A 17,841-nucleotide genomic window follows, 5' to 3' on the forward strand; every position below is an offset into this window, starting at 1 on the left:
TTACTTTACAGTTGTTCAGGAGAATGGTCTGTCACGGATCCTATTTGGCAGTTGTGGTGATTGACTTCTGTTAATCCCTGCACATCAAGAGTACAAGTAATTGTACTAATACCCACGGTGTGATAGGTGCGGTTGTGTTAGATACCCCGGTTACCTTTGTATAAATAGATTAATCTCTTGAACTTGTTTTAATGTCTATAGAGGGGGACTGTATATGTGGTGTGGTACCAGAAAAATGTTAAGATGGAACATTGTTGAATGTCAAGTTATATTTTTGCCATGGCATCCATGTGTAAAAGGTCTGGAATATGGTGATAATTACTGCTGTTTTGGTTGGTACTTCACAATGAAGGTCTTTTGACCTCTTTCTGGCTTTGTGATATCCCACCGGTGCTTGTTGCACTGGGTTTTATTTTCTTCAAATACTGCTTTTAGCCACTGTTCTTCTGGCTTACACTTTTCAGGTTGGCCAGTTCTTTGTTGAGCCAACTTTATCTGACATGGTTGACAGCTTTGGTTTGCTTCATCTGAATAGGGTCCGCTTGCAAGTGAGTTGGATAGGTAGTAGTGGTGGATTTCTAGGATAGATCTTCCATGTTTGGCGAAGACCTCAGGTTTTTCCTCAACTGCTTTGTCTATCTCCTAGAAGCCTAATCTACTAATGTTTTTAAATTGTATTCAATCCTATTTGAGAGACAGAATGATTTCAAGGAATGTTATGAATAACCACCTAGGAACTTGGCCGTCTAGAACACTTCAGGCAGTCATGACGCCACCAAAGATGGCATGGTACTGGCCTCTAGTTAAGAGTGGCTGGCCCATCCCACTTCCAACAGCATCACCTCTGAGCAAGAACACCAGGTAAACCATGACATTCTTGCACAGGAAGTCCTTCAAAAATCCTTAAAATATTATTGACATGGTGATTCAACCCCACATTTCTTATGTACTGGAAATTTGATTGCAGAACTAACATTTGTGATACCAATTCCACATTAATGGCCAGTCACAGTAGAATTGGATCTGTGGATATGTTTCCCCATTGAGGTGAATTTGGTCTTGCTCTTGGCGATTGCCTGGTGGTGTATGGATAGATCTACCAACACTTGATGATGGCTAAATGAGGTGGACAATCCTTTGCTATTGTGGCAAAGGTGTTTTCTCTACCAATACAGGTGAAATGGCTGTCTGAACGCATGCAAAATACGAATTGAGGTGTCTAACCGCATATGTGACCAAATAAGTGTGTAGGGATATTATTTGAGTAAAGTCCAAGATCAGCATATTTTTGACAATGTTTGGGGCCCACTTGATTGAGAGCTTGGCAAGCTACAGGTTGAATTCTCCCACTTTCTGAGCTTTCAGTGTTTCAGATTGCAGGAATTAGGATATTTTGAGGGATTTGTTCAGACCTTTGTAACCTTGTGGTTGGCAATCCACAACAATGTTTAGGAAGTTGTTGCAGTTGACAGAGCTGCTGGCCACAGCACATTCAGTGATTGGGAAGTGTGTTGAGTAGCTCAGTGTAGGTATATACAAGACCTGCTTCAACTCTGTCTTGAATTCCTTTTGTGCTTTATTCTGCAGTTCTGTGGAAACAGGTCATTGACTTATCCACACTATTTTGCATTCATTTTGGTTAACTTGTCATGTGCATCAAGAGAATGTGCTTGGGCTGTGTGAGTGTTGATGGGGCTTTACTACGTCACACTACAGATGCTATTATTGGCTTATGTTAAAACTTGTTCCATACTTGTTGTGTGATAGGGATATGTGCTGGAAGTTGATTTCTGCTAAGGGAGCTTTACTAAGCCAGTACTACTAAACATGGCCATGTGATCAGAAAGATTAGTCGGTTACATTCACATAGATTCTCTTAAAAGAAAAGGGCAACATTTGTATGTAAAAAGGCTTCACTCTGTGTTTACACTCTTGAGTATTTTATAAATGTATTCATCTGCTGTGTCTTACAATGAATGTATATAAGATTCTGGGGCTGATTTAATTATTGGGGGACAAAATAATTACTGTCACCACGGCAGAATACTTTACTCCCACCATGTTGAGGATACTCTGTCTGCTATATGTAGAAATGTCCGCTGCCCTGGTGGATATCTTTAAGATTTCCAGGAAATGCCGGTTACATCGCTTTCTGGAAATGCATAGTAAATTTGATGGACGGCTCCGTCCACATGATGGAGACTTATAACTATTTTTTGTATTTGAAAAAAAAAACATCCCAAAGCAGGATTTTTTTTTTCCCCGGAGTTTTTATATAGTGCAAACTTGACCCGAAGGTATCCGAGCACTTTAAATGAGAACCAGTTGCGTTACAGATGGACACATTGATTTTTTTTGTTAGGCACGGGGAGATTAAATAATTTGCCTTGAATCATAGAATGTTGAGCATCCCTGTCGAGACTCGAACCCGGTTCCCCAGCGACGAGGTCGACCGCTCTAGCTGTAAGGCCACATCCTCTCCCCATTTTCTTTTGGACACTAAAAAGAACAATGACTACCTCACCATGGGAGCATTCTCCCATAGTATTTGGGTCATTTAAAAGTTTTTACTCCCCCCCCCCCCCCCCCCCCTTACAGCCACGATTTTTATGATGGTGACTGGCAGTGGAAACTGGCTATATGTCTGTCTAACCTAAATACGGCCGGCAGACACATGGCCAAACCCCCTATGGCCCTTATTTCGTCTGGCCATTGGAGGTCTGTGCAAGCAGCGAAGACAGAATAGTCTCTGACTCTGTACTAAAGTCCACCTGATTCTAAACCAGAGGCATGGACTTTCAAGCTGGCTGCAACGGAGTATCCTTTCCGCTAACTTAATCAGGCCCTCTGTCTCAATGAAGATTCATGATTTCGACCTATACAAAGTATAAATCAAACGGACCCTGTTCACATGCACATTGTAAAACTCTGGTGTCACAAAAGTGGGATGTGTCTTTAACTGCAGTGCACAGTGTTAATCTTAATTCTTGCAAGAACTGCTTTTGCATAAATGGCATAGTAAAATTACTTGGCACTACAGAAATGTCACTCCTTTACGTTATTTGATATGGGCATGTTTTCCCACCTATTTCATTTGTGACATGTGCATCTTCCAAAGATTTGTCATAATGTCATCCGAGGATTTCAGATGAACAGAAATGAGCTCTCAGAACAAAGATCTTAAATGTAAAGCTAAACACAGTAAATCCTGAATGCAAATTGACAAGCATCCTAAGTAGTTTGAAGCTAAACATGTTCAGGAAGTACAGAGATATGGATACTATTCTTAGAAATATTATTAAATGTATCAAATCCTCAATTGCATACCTAGCTTTAGTCATTTACAAAATCCTGCTAATAATAACAAATTGTTACTCTCCACGTATGTCAAGTGCACCAGACTGCTGATCACCAAGCTGAACCTAAAAACAGGCACTGTTTGTTGAACTTCATGGACAAAGAAGAGTCTCCAGGTAAGTCGGAGGGAAGCTAGATGAATAAGTTACTTACTTGCAGAAACTCTGTTTATGGTGAGTACTCAGGATCCAGAATTTATTTCAATACCTTTCGCATTCCGGTAGATGGCGCCATCGTAACTCCCTTCCCTCTGGACAGTACAACATGCAGCCCATATAGGCACTAACCCTGTATGCTGACATCAGTCGTCTCTTGATCCTTTTCAAGCCCTCTGACAAGTAGCGTGGTTGACAAGATTGAGATCGTACCAGCAGAATGCAGAAACTAACTTGGGACCTCATTATTCCACGCCTCTGAACGAGAAGGCAAGTAGGCAGTGAGAAATCTGTGGTTAGAGTTACAGAGAATCCATCAGAAGCAGTATGAACAAAGTAAGTAACCTAATTTTCTGAAAGATATTTGTAACCGCAGGTTTCTCTCCTTTTGAATCCATACTAAAGCAATGCCCCCTCCAAGGAGCTGTGTCTGAGGAGTGGAGTTACACTTGTGGGTCCTGCATTGCCGAGCAGGAAAAATTACCCTTTCTGCAGGCATCAGAATCTCCACAGTAGTGCTTGGTAAAAGTATGGACAGATGCCCATATGACAGACTGGCAGATGTCTAAGACCGGAGCACCCCAATCCAGGCCCATAGTGGCGGTATTCACTAGTGGAATGAGTCCTATGACCTTCATCACAATAAGCTCTGCGTTTCAAACTGCCTATGCTTTCTTCCCTTCAGAGAACCTAACAAAGATTTGATAATGTGTTCTGTACACATTAGTACTGTCAAAGAAACCATAAGGGCATGCCATAAATCCACATGGTGCAGCATCTCCTCCTCTTTAGATCACCGCAGAGGAGAAATAATGCAATGATTGAGATGGACTGACCTGTGTGGAAAAGTGACACTACATTCGGAAGAAAGGAAGCCCAGGTCCTACTTACTTGTCAGGAAAAAAGATACGTATGTATACGGAGGCTGGTCTAACGAAGCCAGAATCTTGCTGAAGCGACGCACAGAATGTGAAGACTATAAGAAATACAGTTTTGAAGGTTAGTAGCCTTAAAGTACAGGAGTGGAAAGGCTTGATGCAAACATAAGGAGATGATGGACGGAGTGCTGAAACTTTTCAGACACTCACCCCCAGTCACAGATCTGGGTTGAATCTATCATCGTTCTTTCGCTCACTTCGCCACCTCAGTTCAGACCCAGCTATATGCAAATCAGTCTTGACCCTGTGCCTCATGGGAACAGTCCAGCCCGAACTGCCAAACCAAGTCTTCCCTGAACCGGAAACCAGCATCCTGGGACCGGTTTCAGGGTAACACCCCTCATCAGCCAGGCTAGCTTGAATCCAGTGGCGAAGTGAGCAAGGGACCCATGTCAGGGCATACCCTGCCAACTTAGGGCGAACAAAGCAAACGGAAAGGCTTGATGGCAGAAAACATTAAGACCAAATAAAGGTCCCACTCCAGCATAATGAAGGAAGCAGGAAGAAACATATGTGAAAATCCTTAAAAAATATATTACACAGCAAATGAAGAAAAGGCTGGAAACTAACCTTTCACTGTGCTAATGGTCTTTGCTTGGATTGTAACAAAATTGAAATAAAATCATTATATAATAAAACTGAACAATTGACGACTGGGACATGGGGGAGGCTTCCAAACATTTCAACAGAAAATGGCGCATTTTGATATGCGAGGAAATCCGACTTCGAGGGATATGCATGTGGCACGCTGTCTTTAAAAAGTGCAGCTAGCGGCAGTACATATGTTGCAGAACTCTGTCGTTTTGCAGCGTGAATCTTTCTGGATTCACTATGCTGTGCATTATTCCGCAGTCTGGTGGTTGGGTCCGGAATCATAGTCTTTCTTTTGTCTTTCTTTTGTCTTTTTTTTTTTTGTAGCCCAGGTGGGCGTCGACGTCCCACCATTTGGTGTACTTCTCGTGACGTCGGCATGCTTCCTGCGGAAGTCCCACCTTGGGGCGCCATCTTCAGATTCTTTTTTCCGCCGTTGGCTCTGGATCGTCACCGAGAAGCTCCAGAGTTTTTTAACGAAGAAAGAAGAAGAGCACGAGTTTCATCAGAGGAAAATTAAAGGAGACTACAGACAGGAAGAACATCGAGCCGGGACGACGAAGAAGGAGGAGAACCTCGAGATCTTCGACGTCCAACGGAGAATGCGCACTCAGGAAAACTGAGCGCAAGAATGGACAAAACACCTTTTAAATTCTGCCGTAACTGCCTCCACACGTACGCGCAGAAGGACCAACATACGGTCTGCAACCTTTGCCTGCCAGTCGACCACGAGAGCAAAGACTGCAACGCCTGCTCCGCCTTCACACCGTAGACACTTAGGGTGAGAGAGAGGCAGAGGAGAGCCAACTACAACATGGAAGGCAAGGGTAAGGCCCCGTCTCTGTACGACCTGGGCCTCTCCACCGACGATGAAGACAACGTCGCCGAGGGACCTGATGACTTCACGGTCGCAGAGACCGATAAGAAGACGTCTGACAAGGTAGGAGAGACGTCGAGCACAAAAACCCCAAAAGGGCCCCGAAAAACAGAGACTGGGCACAATATAGAGGACTGGTAAAGGCAATATACGCCAGAATTGATGAAGAATATTACTCTTAAAAGAAATGCAAATATCTTATTTGAATAAACAAAAAGACTGGGTGTTAAATATGAAGCAAAGAAACAGAGGGACAGCAGGCAGGATTGAAGTTAACAAAATATAAACTTCTCCATGATTGTAACTGGGCCCTGGAGAGACTGATAAACTGCGACAGATACACACTTGAAATACTCCCAATTTGACAAGGAAGAGGCAGATGTGGTGCACATAATATAATCCTGTAGGAAATGCCAAACGTTGTGGGAAGGAGCTTGTCAGACAGTATCAACCCAATCGGATAGCTGTTCCCTGGGAGCCAGGAATGGCTATCATACAGGACTCACAGGAATACCCATGATTGCAGCCAAGATTTGTATACTTTGCCAGTGGAAAAAAAGTATGTCGCTGCAACAGAGGCAGTTAAGGGAGAATGGAAACATTTGCCTCCTGTGAAATGGTAGTATCAAAGGCATCGATGCAACATCCACTAGTCAACTTTCCCCAGTACGCTTAATTTAAACACAGGTGCTTCAACAGTATGAGGTTCGGCTTCTTTCGTAAAATAAAGTTGTAAAGGATTTTAGGTATAACTTTCAGATGCAGTGGCTCTCTATTTCACCTCCAACTCCCTATCCATTGGCAGGTGAAAAAAAGTTATTGTGTTGCATTGATTTGCAGAATTTGTATATTGCTTCATACTGCTGACGAGTGTGCAAAGAGCACCAATATTTATCAACCATCAAGGATACCCTGTTGGTGAGCATGATTGAACTTAATTGGAGGTGTGAGAAGCCTCTTTGGAAGCTTTGGGTGTAAGGAGTATGAAAAACCTGCTTTGAACTTGCAGGCGTGATTACACATGAGGTGGTGCTGAAAGGTACAAGTACAGCCACGGCTTTGAAATTGAGTATGTCCCATTTTATTAGCAATATTTTCTCATGTGATGCATTTGATTGGAATTGAATATAGTTTTTAAGACTTTCTAAAATTCAAGGTGGTTGTCAGTTATTCATATTCATGCAGAATTTGGGGTCCATTGCTTGGCCATCTAGACTGAGAAACACCTTCTACCAGTGCAAGTCTTTCTGATGGAATGTAAGGTCGAGAAGTGGGTCGCTTTAGAATGTAGAAACCTAGGTTGGTAAAAAAAAAAAAAGATTATGTTGAAGGAAGAATTGCCCAGTACAATGGATGGCTGATGGTACATTTCAAACAGCAGTAAATATGATTGGCGTAATGATTGGCAGCAACTGAAAAAGATTGGTGGGCTGGTAAAATGTTGTTACGGATATGAAACTTTAGCAGTTTTCTGGAGCTGTGCTTTGGATTCTCTCCCACCTTCTAAGCAGGTAGAGAGGGATTCAGAAGTAAATGGCTGTTGACATTATTATGGAGAAGCATTAAGTCGATAGTGGCCCATACTCTGCGGCAAAACTATTCAAGGAAAGAGTCCGTGAAGTGACCGTATGATTGAGAATGTTTCCTTTGTACCTTGATTTACTTTTGCTACAAGGAGTTTGGAGACCATAATCATTCCCATATTGTTGGGTTGTGGAGTTTGCTGGACAATGGAGAAGTATTACTTGGTTCCCTTTCTGCATCCAAGTATCTCAGTTTAACTTGAGGCGATCAGTTAGCCTTCAGTGGTTGACAGCTTGGAGGCAATGGCCAATGTGACAGTTGTCAAAATTTGCTGAGTATGCAAGCTTTATGGTGATGTGCATGTCCTTGTCATAATTGTAGCAATTAATGTTGATGGATGTGATGAGGCCTGTGAGAAGGCTAAGGTACATATCGAAGAGGAGTTGGCTAAAGTTTCAACCTGTGGGGAATTGGCAACGGGGGTAACTGTCCTGAAAAGAAGGCCAGCAGTGAGGTGATTAGGAATCTTTTGTGCAAGGTAGGAGGCAATCCAGTGCAGGGTTGTACCCTTCATTACTATGATGTTAAGTATGCTTAGCATTGTAGGGTAATGCAAAGTGCCAAAGGCAGAGAAGTAATCTTAAGAGATGTTCAGCAACTCCATTTGAACTAAAGGCAGTTTTGATGTTACCTGAATGACAGTCAAAGTGGCTTCTTTGTAATTACGATGACAATGCAGTTTAGTAATCCTTAGGAATATGGCTTCCTTCGATTAATGATATTTAAGTGAAGGCAGATATTTTGGTGCTCTTGGTTATGAAGGGGCTACTGAAAATCAGTTGATAGTTTGCAGGGTCTATTATCACCACTTTGTTTTTCTGTTTACTGTAGATTTGACATATGACTTCATCAGGTTGCATTGGAATACTCAGAAGCCCAATGAGTGGTTGACTATCGCTCTGGCTGGGATAGCTGCTGAGCTATTTAGGCCAATCTTCTTTGTAGTAAAGTTCCCTTTTTGGATGGTCACTCTCCCACCCCCCACGTTTTGCTCCAGTGCTGATGGTTATGACTGTTAATGCACCAGGCCCCAGTGCTCTCTCCATAAAACTGTTGTGTAAATTGACAATCCCAACCGACAATGTCTTTACCCATCTTATAATTCCTTAGTATATGATACGAGTGGTATCCGGGGCATACCAATGCACTGGATACCACTGGTACCATATACTAAGCCTCCCAGTAACGGTGTCCCCAGGGCTTGTAGCACTGTTTGTGCCACCCTGAGTGGCCCAAGTAAATTACTGACAGCAGCTGTCCCGTTGCAGACTGCAGCTCGAACTTGACTTTGCTCTCACTGTGTGTGGCAAAGTCAATGCACTATCTCTGATATATGCCAGTCACTCCTAAGGAAGGCCTCCTAAAGCCCAGGCAGCAGGGTGCCTTATATCAAAGGTGTGGACATGTAATTGCAAGCTTATATAACCCTATATTGTCCTTTACCATTAAAGGACACAATAAGTGATATCCTGTCCATAGGATAACATTGGCTGTCACCCAGGCAAACCAGAGGTTGGCAGCTCCATTATGGTACCGCATAAATATGTTGTGTTTGGTATCAAACAAAGTGCCTTTTCACCCCTGACACGAATTTCACGTTGAGCCTGGTGTGGTATGTACCCAGGTGACTACCTTAGAGTTTGTCCACCTAGTTGCCCCAGCTTCTCTGTGCTCTTGCTGGCAAGCCCACGTTTCCAGAGTTTGCTGCTGCCAAGACAGGATTCTGGACTTCTGCCCAGGAGTGTCATCACCCCCAGGAGTAAAGAACAAAGGGTTGGGCTGGAAGGAGGTAGCACCTTCCTCCTCAAAAGCAGGCTAGTGAAGTTTCACATGAAGGCAGTGAGCTTCAACAGCTGCACCGCCTCTGATCTGCATCAGGGCTGACTCCCAGAGGTGGAAACAGCCCTCCCCTGCCCCACCCACCTTTGCACCCAGACAGGTGGGAAATTAGTTAGCCAAGGAGGTGTGCACCCCCAGAAGACTAGGCACATCTCCAGGGTGAGCAGCCTGGTCTGTAAAGATTTCTGCTATCTTTAGGAGTGGCAGAATAGAGGGTTCTGGGTAGAAAAGGTGATGTACACCCTCGGATGTGGTCACCTCAGGGGAAGATTAGCTGGAGAGACTAGCAGCCTATTGGCTACTTGCTCCCACATCCCTAACTCTCCTAAATCTAGGATTTAAGGGACACCCTCACACCAGAACCTCAGTTCTGAACAACCTGCATCAAAGAGGACAGAAGAAACCAGTGTCGGCGACAAAAGGACTTGCACAAAGCAAACAAGGGATACCCTGTACCCATGGCAACACTCCGGAACTGCCTGATCGAGACTCTTCTTAGGCTATCTCTCAGTTCCCCAGACAGAGGGACCCCTGTGGAATCCTGAAGCACCCTCAGACTCCCCTGGACTAGTGGCACTAGTCCCCTGCAAACTACAGGTAAAACAACACCCTGCATCCATAGAAACGCTGGCCATCGGGCCCTCTGAGCGATTGCCCAAATCCAGATGGTCTAGTGCATTTTGGGAACTGAAGTCCTGCCTTCCACAAAGTTACAGGCAGCTACCAATTTTCCTGGGTCTACCGAACGTCAAAGTTACTTTCGCTCCACTTACCATTACCAAGGCTTGTTGGTTGCCAGTCCGGCAAACAAACCCTGCATTCGATGCTGCACCTAGAGGAGAGACTAGCAGCCTATTGGCTACTTGCTCCCACATCCCTAACTCTCCTAAATCTAGGATTTAAGGGACACCCTCACACCAGAACCTCAGTTCTGAACAACCTGCATCAAAGAGGACAGAAGAAACCAGTGTCGGCGACAAAAGGACTTGCACAAAGCAAACAAGGGATACCCTGTACCCATGGCAACACTCCGGAACTGCCTGATCGAGACTCTTCTTAGGCTATCTCTCAGTTCCCCAGACAGACGTACGGTGATTGAAGGAGATTTACTTGATTTGTTGGCTGGGTAGAGCAGTGCTAGATGAGGATCTAACCCCACGATTGCCAATGCTATTCCATCTAACTACCTGACTGTAAGGAGAGATCGTGTAGGGGGACGTGGAGGAGGAGTGGCGATTATTTACAAAAATACACTCACCTGCTCTACTCTTCCGAATTTGGCTCTAGAGAATGCGGAGAGCATAAGTTTCCTTCTAAATATATCTCCCCACCATTCCATTGCTGGGGCCTTAGTCTACCGGCCGCCTGGTCAGGCTAAAAGCTTTCTGGAAGGTTTGATCTCTGCCATCTCCCCCCTTGTCGCCAAATATGAACAATGCCTAATTTTAGGGGATTTTAATATTCACATGGATATGCCCCATAATCTGGACTCGACAAAGCTGTACGAATCTTTAAGCATGCTTCATCTTTTTCCATACGTCACCCATCCCACCCATGAGAAGGGACACATATTAGACCACGTTTTTTCGAATAAATTAATTGAAATGGCCACACCTCTTCCCGTGGTCTGGTCAGATCATCTTTTACTAACTTTTAGCATTAAAGAAACACTAGCCACAGCATCTAAGTCTTATGTTCCACGGTCTAATAGCTTTAGGTCATTTAAACCAATGACCTCGGCCGCCGTAGGAACATTTTTGGAAACACATCCTTTTTCATTCAGGGACAATCTTGTAGCTGATGTATCTTCGTTGGATAGTTGGCTTGAAACTTGTGTCAACAATATTGCCCCCCTTGTGTCAACAATATTGCCCCCCTTAAAACCCGAGTGGCTAATAGAGGCAGACCAACTGCCCCCTGGTTTACTGAAGTTCTCAGGAAGAATAAGAGCCTCTGCAAATACTTAGAAAGGAAATGGAGACAGAACTATGACATATGCGCTAAGCAAACTTATAAGACAGCATTAAAAGCTTATTACAATAAAATTCGCATGGGAAAAATGAATTTTCTCAACGCAAAAATTGAGAAAGCAGGAAATAAAAGTAAAGAACTTTTTCAGGTTGTAAAAGATTTTACGTTCCCTAATGCTTTAAAAAATCCTTTCACTCCAACGAAAGCTTGGACTGATGGCATTGCCCATTTCTTTTTCACTAAAATTTCTTCTCTACAGGCCTCTTTTGAAGCCCCCAGTCCCTATTGTGATTTGAAGTTGGATTGGCTTCTTTTGCAGCCACCTCCGACTGTAAACTGCCTATTACATATCCCTGAAATCTCATCAGAAAAATCCTTACATCTTCTCCGCTCTCTTAAGTCAGGCTCCCCAGTAGACCCTTGCCCTGCAAAGATCCTGGCCTCGATTGCAGAGGTAATTAATCCGGCAGTTAATCGGGTGCTGAATCTTTCACTATCTACGGGGACAGTTCCGGATTGCTGGAAACTGGGAAAAAATTTTCCCCTGTTAAAAAAAAAACCCTCTGCTGATCCCTGGACAGCTAGCAATTATAGACCCATTTCTCTGCTTCCTGCCCTATCCAAAACCCTGGAGAAATATGTTAACCAGGTCCTCGGAGAGTTCGTATAATCGAACCGCATTCTCCATCCTAGTCAGTCTGGTTTCCGTGCTAATTATAGCACCGAAACTGCCCTCCTTGAGATATCAGAATTGATAAAAGTTACTTTGGATAAGGGCGGGCGAGCAGTACTGGTATTGCTTGATCTATCTGCAGCCTTCGATACCGTACCCCACGACTTTCTTCTCGATCGTCTTTGGAGGGGCGGTATTGGGGGCAATGCCTTGCAATGGTTCCGGTCTTACCTAACCAATCGGCAGCAAGCCGTCTGGTCCCCACCATTTGAGGCCTTCATTCAAGCGATGAATGTAGGTGTTCCCCAAGGCTCCATCATGAGCCCCACATTGTTTAATGTGTATGTGGCTCCCCTGGTCGAATCTTTTGGCGCCAGAATAGTCTCTTATGCAGACGACACGCAACTGCTATTCACATGTGCCAAGGATGAAGTCTTGGACGGGAAGACGATCAACCTTTGCCTCTCGGCGGTGTTTAAATGATTTAATGCCAATCACCTGAGATGCAATTCGGATAAATCAGTAATGATTTTCTTCGGTGGTGTACCGGACGACAAATGGCGTGATTGGTGGCCATTAAATATACCTCCCCCCTACTGACCTGGCCACTACGGTTAAAAACCTGGGGGTGAAACTGGACAGTAATCTCTCCATGAGTGCCCAGGTACAATCAGTGGTGGGCACATGCTTTGGTCTGCTTAGGATGTTGCGGAATTTTCTACCACTGCTTTCCCTGTACCACAGAAAGATAGTCGTGCAAGCCTTGATACTTTCTCGTCTTGATTATGTGAATGTTCTGTATCTGGGTCTCCCTGAATATCTACTCAATCGTCACCAAGTGGCTCAGAATGCTGCTGCTCGAGCTATTGTTTTTTTTTTTTTTTTTTTTTTTTTAAAGCTGATCGGCGCACCCACATGACCCCTCTTTTGAGAACACTCCACTGGCTTCCAGTATGCAAGAGGGTATTCTTTAAAGCACTGGTACTGGCCTTTAAGGCCTTTCACAACATCGGCGCCCCTTATTTAAGGGCTCGCTGTCAACAGTACGCACCATCACGGGTCCTCATCCTCCCGTTTGCTCCCCACTCCCAGGTTCTATCTCACCCGACGGGGAGGCCGTTCCTTTCAGGTACTGGTGTCTGCATTATGGAACAACCTTCCTATTGAGCTGCGCCAGGAAAATGATCTTTTGTGTTTTCGTCACAAACTAAAAACATTGTTGTTTCTATGACCTGTGTCTGTGGTGTGATTGCTGAGGGCCTTGTTACGGGTATATACGACTAGCGCCGGGACACTCTTGGGAGTAGCCGCGCGCTCTACAAATACCTAGTAACATAACATAACAGGTGAGTTTGATTAGGTTTACCTCATTGATTTTTCAAGTCAAGGTGATGTTCTGAATCTTTGTTTGTTTAATTAAGTTGTCTGATGAAGAATTGCATAATTCTGAAGAGTTGGTGATGCCAGAGTTGCTACTTTCCAGCATCTGAAATTAAGCAATCAATTTAAGATGCTCCTTTAATAGCCAGATGGCTTCTCAGATGTGGCAGTAGCAATAAGGTCCTTTTGCCTTTTTGATAGCAGCTTTATAGATTATAAAGAGACTTTGAAGTACCAGCTTGTCATTGAGATTGGTTTGTTCCATTGTCTTTTCCAAATTCCATTTTTTTTTTGTCAAAATCTTTTTATTGGTTTTACAAAAAGAAACAAGACACAGTATTTGTTGCCCAACCGAGTTTAGTACACATTTCAAGATTATCAGTTGGCTAAAGACAATACACATCTTCTCCAAGTTCTCGGCATAACTTTAGCTTTACCTCAGTGCTGACATGCTGTTATTACAATGTCTTAATTGCATAAATTACTGATCTCAAGTTGGCTCTGCACTCTACCTTCGGGAGCTAACAAATTAAACATAACTCACAAAACAAGAAAAAACAGTTCGATGGTGTCTCAAGCAAGCAACCCCTGTGTAGCGGAGGAAAGAATAGAGCAGGCGCCAGTCCAGGCCCAAAGGTCCCTGGAAGTCCCCTGCAAGGAACCCAGGGGAAGGGGCAAAGCCCGAGGGCCTCACCCCCCCCCCCCCCCCCGGGGGAGCTGGTCAGCGGTTCAGAGACCCCCGGGAGCCCATAGCCGGGGACCGAACCATCATATCAGGAAAAGGTGGAGGGCTCGTAACCCAGGGACACATGCAAACGGAGACAACCCCTCCGACAAGTTGCTCACCAGTGGACTCGAGATGTAGTCGAAGCTCGTGTGGGAGTCTTCAATCACATCTGTCATCCGTTCTAAGGCGAGGGCTTGCCATAGGTGGGCATGCCATTGGGTAAGAGAGGGGGCCTCCGGCTTTTTCCATGCTGCAGCAATTGCCATTTTGGCCGCTCCCAGACATAGCCACAGGATGGCGCGGTCTCCCTGTGTTTGATACTTCAGACTAGGGTCGCGTATCCCCAAGAGTGTGTGCGCAGGGGAATCAGGGAGTGAGTACCCCAGAATCGGTTTGATTTGGGACAGGATTTCTTCCCAGAAGGGTTGGATGGAGGGACAGTCCCACCAAATGTTCTCCCAAAGACCCACATCCCCTTCAGCATCTATCAGAGGTGTTCGGGAAGATGGTGTGTAGTTTTTGAGGGTGGAGATACCATTCATACATTATTTTGTAATGAGCTTCTGTCAGGAACATGGAGCGATTATGTTTAGCAATGTCTTTGTTAAAGGAGCTCCACTGCTCCTCTGTTATGGAGGTGTGTAGCATATCCTCCCAGAATCTGCTGTGGCGTGAGGCCTGGTGTGGGCCTGTCTTGAGCAGCAGGGAGTACAAAAAGGATATACAACCTTTAGTTGTATTGCCGGTCTGGACAAACTGCTCTTTCTGGAGCAAATCCCTAGATGCAGCTAATCGTTCCCGGGGCTGTTGCACCCAATGTTTTAATTGGAAATAGTGATATTCTTCTGTAAGGGGCAGCTTAAAGAGAGCAACACAATCCGGAAAGGAACAAATCTCCCCTCGCTGAAAAAGGTCCGCTAGCATAAGGCATCCTCCCTCCCTCCACCTGTCAAAAGGGCCCTCTAGTATCGCTGGGGGGAAGGCAGGGTTGAAGAGGATAGGAGTGTGAGAGGAGGGAAAGGTTGTTAGAGGTAAATTCTTGGTTACACTGTCCCAGACTTAAGAGTAGTGGCGGGGGGGTGCTTAAGTAGGCATTGTTTGGCCTGTCTTTCTTGGGTTTCCAGGGTAGGTCCCATATAGTTCTTCCCGCTGCCTGTCTGTCCATGTGGAGCCAGTGTTTATCCAAAGCCTTAAGGGACCATTCGGCCAGGACTCAAATTTGGGCAGCTCTATAATATAGGAGGAAATCAAGGAGCGACAGGCCTCCCTCCAATTATGGCCTCATCCATAACCAGTGGGATAAATGGGCTTGCTGCCCCTGCCAGATACATTTTGTGGTCACCCTCTTCAGCTCCGTGAATACCTCTTTATCTACCATAATCGGGAGACCCTGGAACAGGTAGAGGAGATGAGAGAAGACATTCATCTTGATATATATGCGGAGCTCCATTTTTTTTTAAAATCGGGTTTGAGCAGTCGCAGTAAAGGGGGGAAATTGATTTTAAAAAGGTCTGTTAATTTGGGGGTGATTTTAATATCCAAGTAAGTGATTTCTTTGCGGGCGCAGCAAAACGGTAAGGTTTCCTCAATCACCGCCATTAGGGTGTGTGGCATCGTCAAATTGAGTATGAAGAATTTGGAGAGATTAACTTTAAACCCCGCCGCTTGTTCGAAAAGCTGCAATTCGGCCTGTATGGCAGTGAGGGATTCCCTAGTATTAGAAATAGGTAGCAGCACATCGTCTGCAAAGAGCGAGATTTTATGTTCATCTGGACTGAATCTAATGCCGCTGATCCCCGGGTTGGATCTAATCCGCGTTGCGAATGGTTCGATACAGAGGGTGAAGAGCATAGGAGATAGGGGACAGCCCTGTCTTGTGCCCTGGGAGAGCGAAAAAAAGTCTGAGGCCACTCCGTTCCCTAGGACTCGGGATCTCGGAGAGCGGTAATTCGCTTGCACCAAACCCAGGAAGGTCTCTCCAAAGCCAAAGTGGCGCATGGTGCGCATTAAGAAGGACCAGTCGACTCGGTCGAAGGCCTTGTCCGCATCCAAGGAGAGAAGGGCCACTGGGATGTGTTTCTTTTGAATTTTATCGATTAGGTGGATCACTCTACACTGATTACAGTTGGTCTTGCGTTCCTTGATGAAACCCGATTGGTCGGGGTGAATTAAGTGAGGTAGGATATCTTCTAGTCTAGTGACCAAGATCTTAAAATATAATTTAGCGTCCAGGTTCAATAGTGCTATGGGTCTGTATGAGGCACATAGCTGGGGATATTTCCTTGCCTTGGGGAATACAGTAATGAGTGCCTCCCCCATAGAAGAAGGAACTCGTTGGGTAGTTGCTATGACATTGAAGAGGTCAGTGAGATGGGGCTTAAGTCTGCAGCGAATGTCTGATAGAATTGGGCGGTCAACCCATCAGGTCCTGGGGCTTTTAGAAGTTTGAGGCCATCTATTGCTCCCTGAACATCTTCGCAGGAGATATTTTCGTTGAGCTCATCATTCATAGTCAGGGAGCTCTGGCCTGCCAAGTACTGAGATTGATCCTGCTCTAATAAGGGCTCTGCTGCATGGAGTGAGCTGTAGAAGCCATGAAAGGTCCCTGCCTTTCCTCCTTCACTAAGATAAGTGGTACCTTTTTATCGTCAATTAATTGTTTAACATATTCTTTTTCTTGTTTCGCTCTAAGCTGTGCTAGCAGGGGACCTATTTTATCATTCGCAGCATAACCCCGAGCTTGGAGGCGCAGAATGTTTTTTTTAGCTCTGTTGGTGTTTATTGCCTGAAGATTTCCCTTCAGTGCTGTGACCTTCCGTAGGGTATGAACAGACTGGGCGCCTTTGTGTGCCTTCTCCGCTATCCGGAGATCCCCCTCTAGTGACAACCGTTCCGCAGTTTGTTGCTATTTCAGAGTGTCAGCCAGGGCAATAGACTTTCCCTGTATGACAGCCTTGAAGGCGTCCCAATAGTTCAGGTTGGAGGTATCTTCAGGGTCATTCATGGTGAAGAAGTCTTTAATCGCCTTTCTCAGATCGTCCCAGAGAAGCCGATCCCTGCTGAGGGTATTGGGGAAATACCACCTAGTGAGTTTAGAGCGGGTGTCGGCCAGTCTATCGAAACTTCCAGCGGAGCATGGTCTGAGAGGCATATCTAGTGCAGGCGGGCACCCAAGATCGTCTGCTGGAGCGCTTGGCTGGTGAAGATATGGTCAATCCTAGAGTAGGATCTGTGGGAGTGAGAGAAAAAGGAGTAATCTCGTATTGAGGGCCCTCCATGTATCCACCAGTTCCATACGTTGTAGATAGGATTTGAGAGCCTTGCTAAAGACCCCACCCCCGCTGATCTCTGTATATGGACTGTGTCTATTAAGGGGTCCCATATGAGATTAAAGTCTCCCATCAGGATAAGGTCCCCGTAGCAAATCCCTCCAGGGTGGCCAAGGATGAAAGAAGAAAATCCGATTGGCCAGTGTTGGGGGCGTAGACCATGGCTATAGTGCAGGGGTGCCCCAGTAACACCCCCTGACCATCAGGAACCTGCCCGCCTTGTCAGTTTTGGTGTTGTGTGGTTGAAAGTGAACCGAAGAATGAAAGAGAAGGGCAACCCCATTCCGTTTGGTAGTGGCTGATGAACGGAAGATTTGTGGGTATGCTTTGTTTCAACCGAAGGTCATCTCCCTTTTTTTTTCCCTTTGTACCAATTTTAATAAAATTGAAAGCACAGAGATCTCTTTGCAATATCATATT

At 45.0% G+C, this 17,841-nt stretch overlaps 1 protein-coding gene across 3 annotated transcripts in view; it reads left to right on the forward strand.

Moving 5' to 3' along the window:
- Nucleotides 1-17,841, forward strand: part of CLCC1 (chloride channel CLIC like 1) — a 282,668-nt gene that overhangs the window by 242,484 nt on the left and 22,343 nt on the right. The gene's annotated exons all lie outside the window — the stretch shown is intronic.

Source organism: Triturus cristatus, chromosome 4_2 (genome assembly GCF_964204655.1).
Source record: "Triturus cristatus chromosome 4_2, aTriCri1.1, whole genome shotgun sequence".
NCBI lineage: Eukaryota > Metazoa > Chordata > Amphibia > Caudata > Salamandridae > Triturus > Triturus cristatus.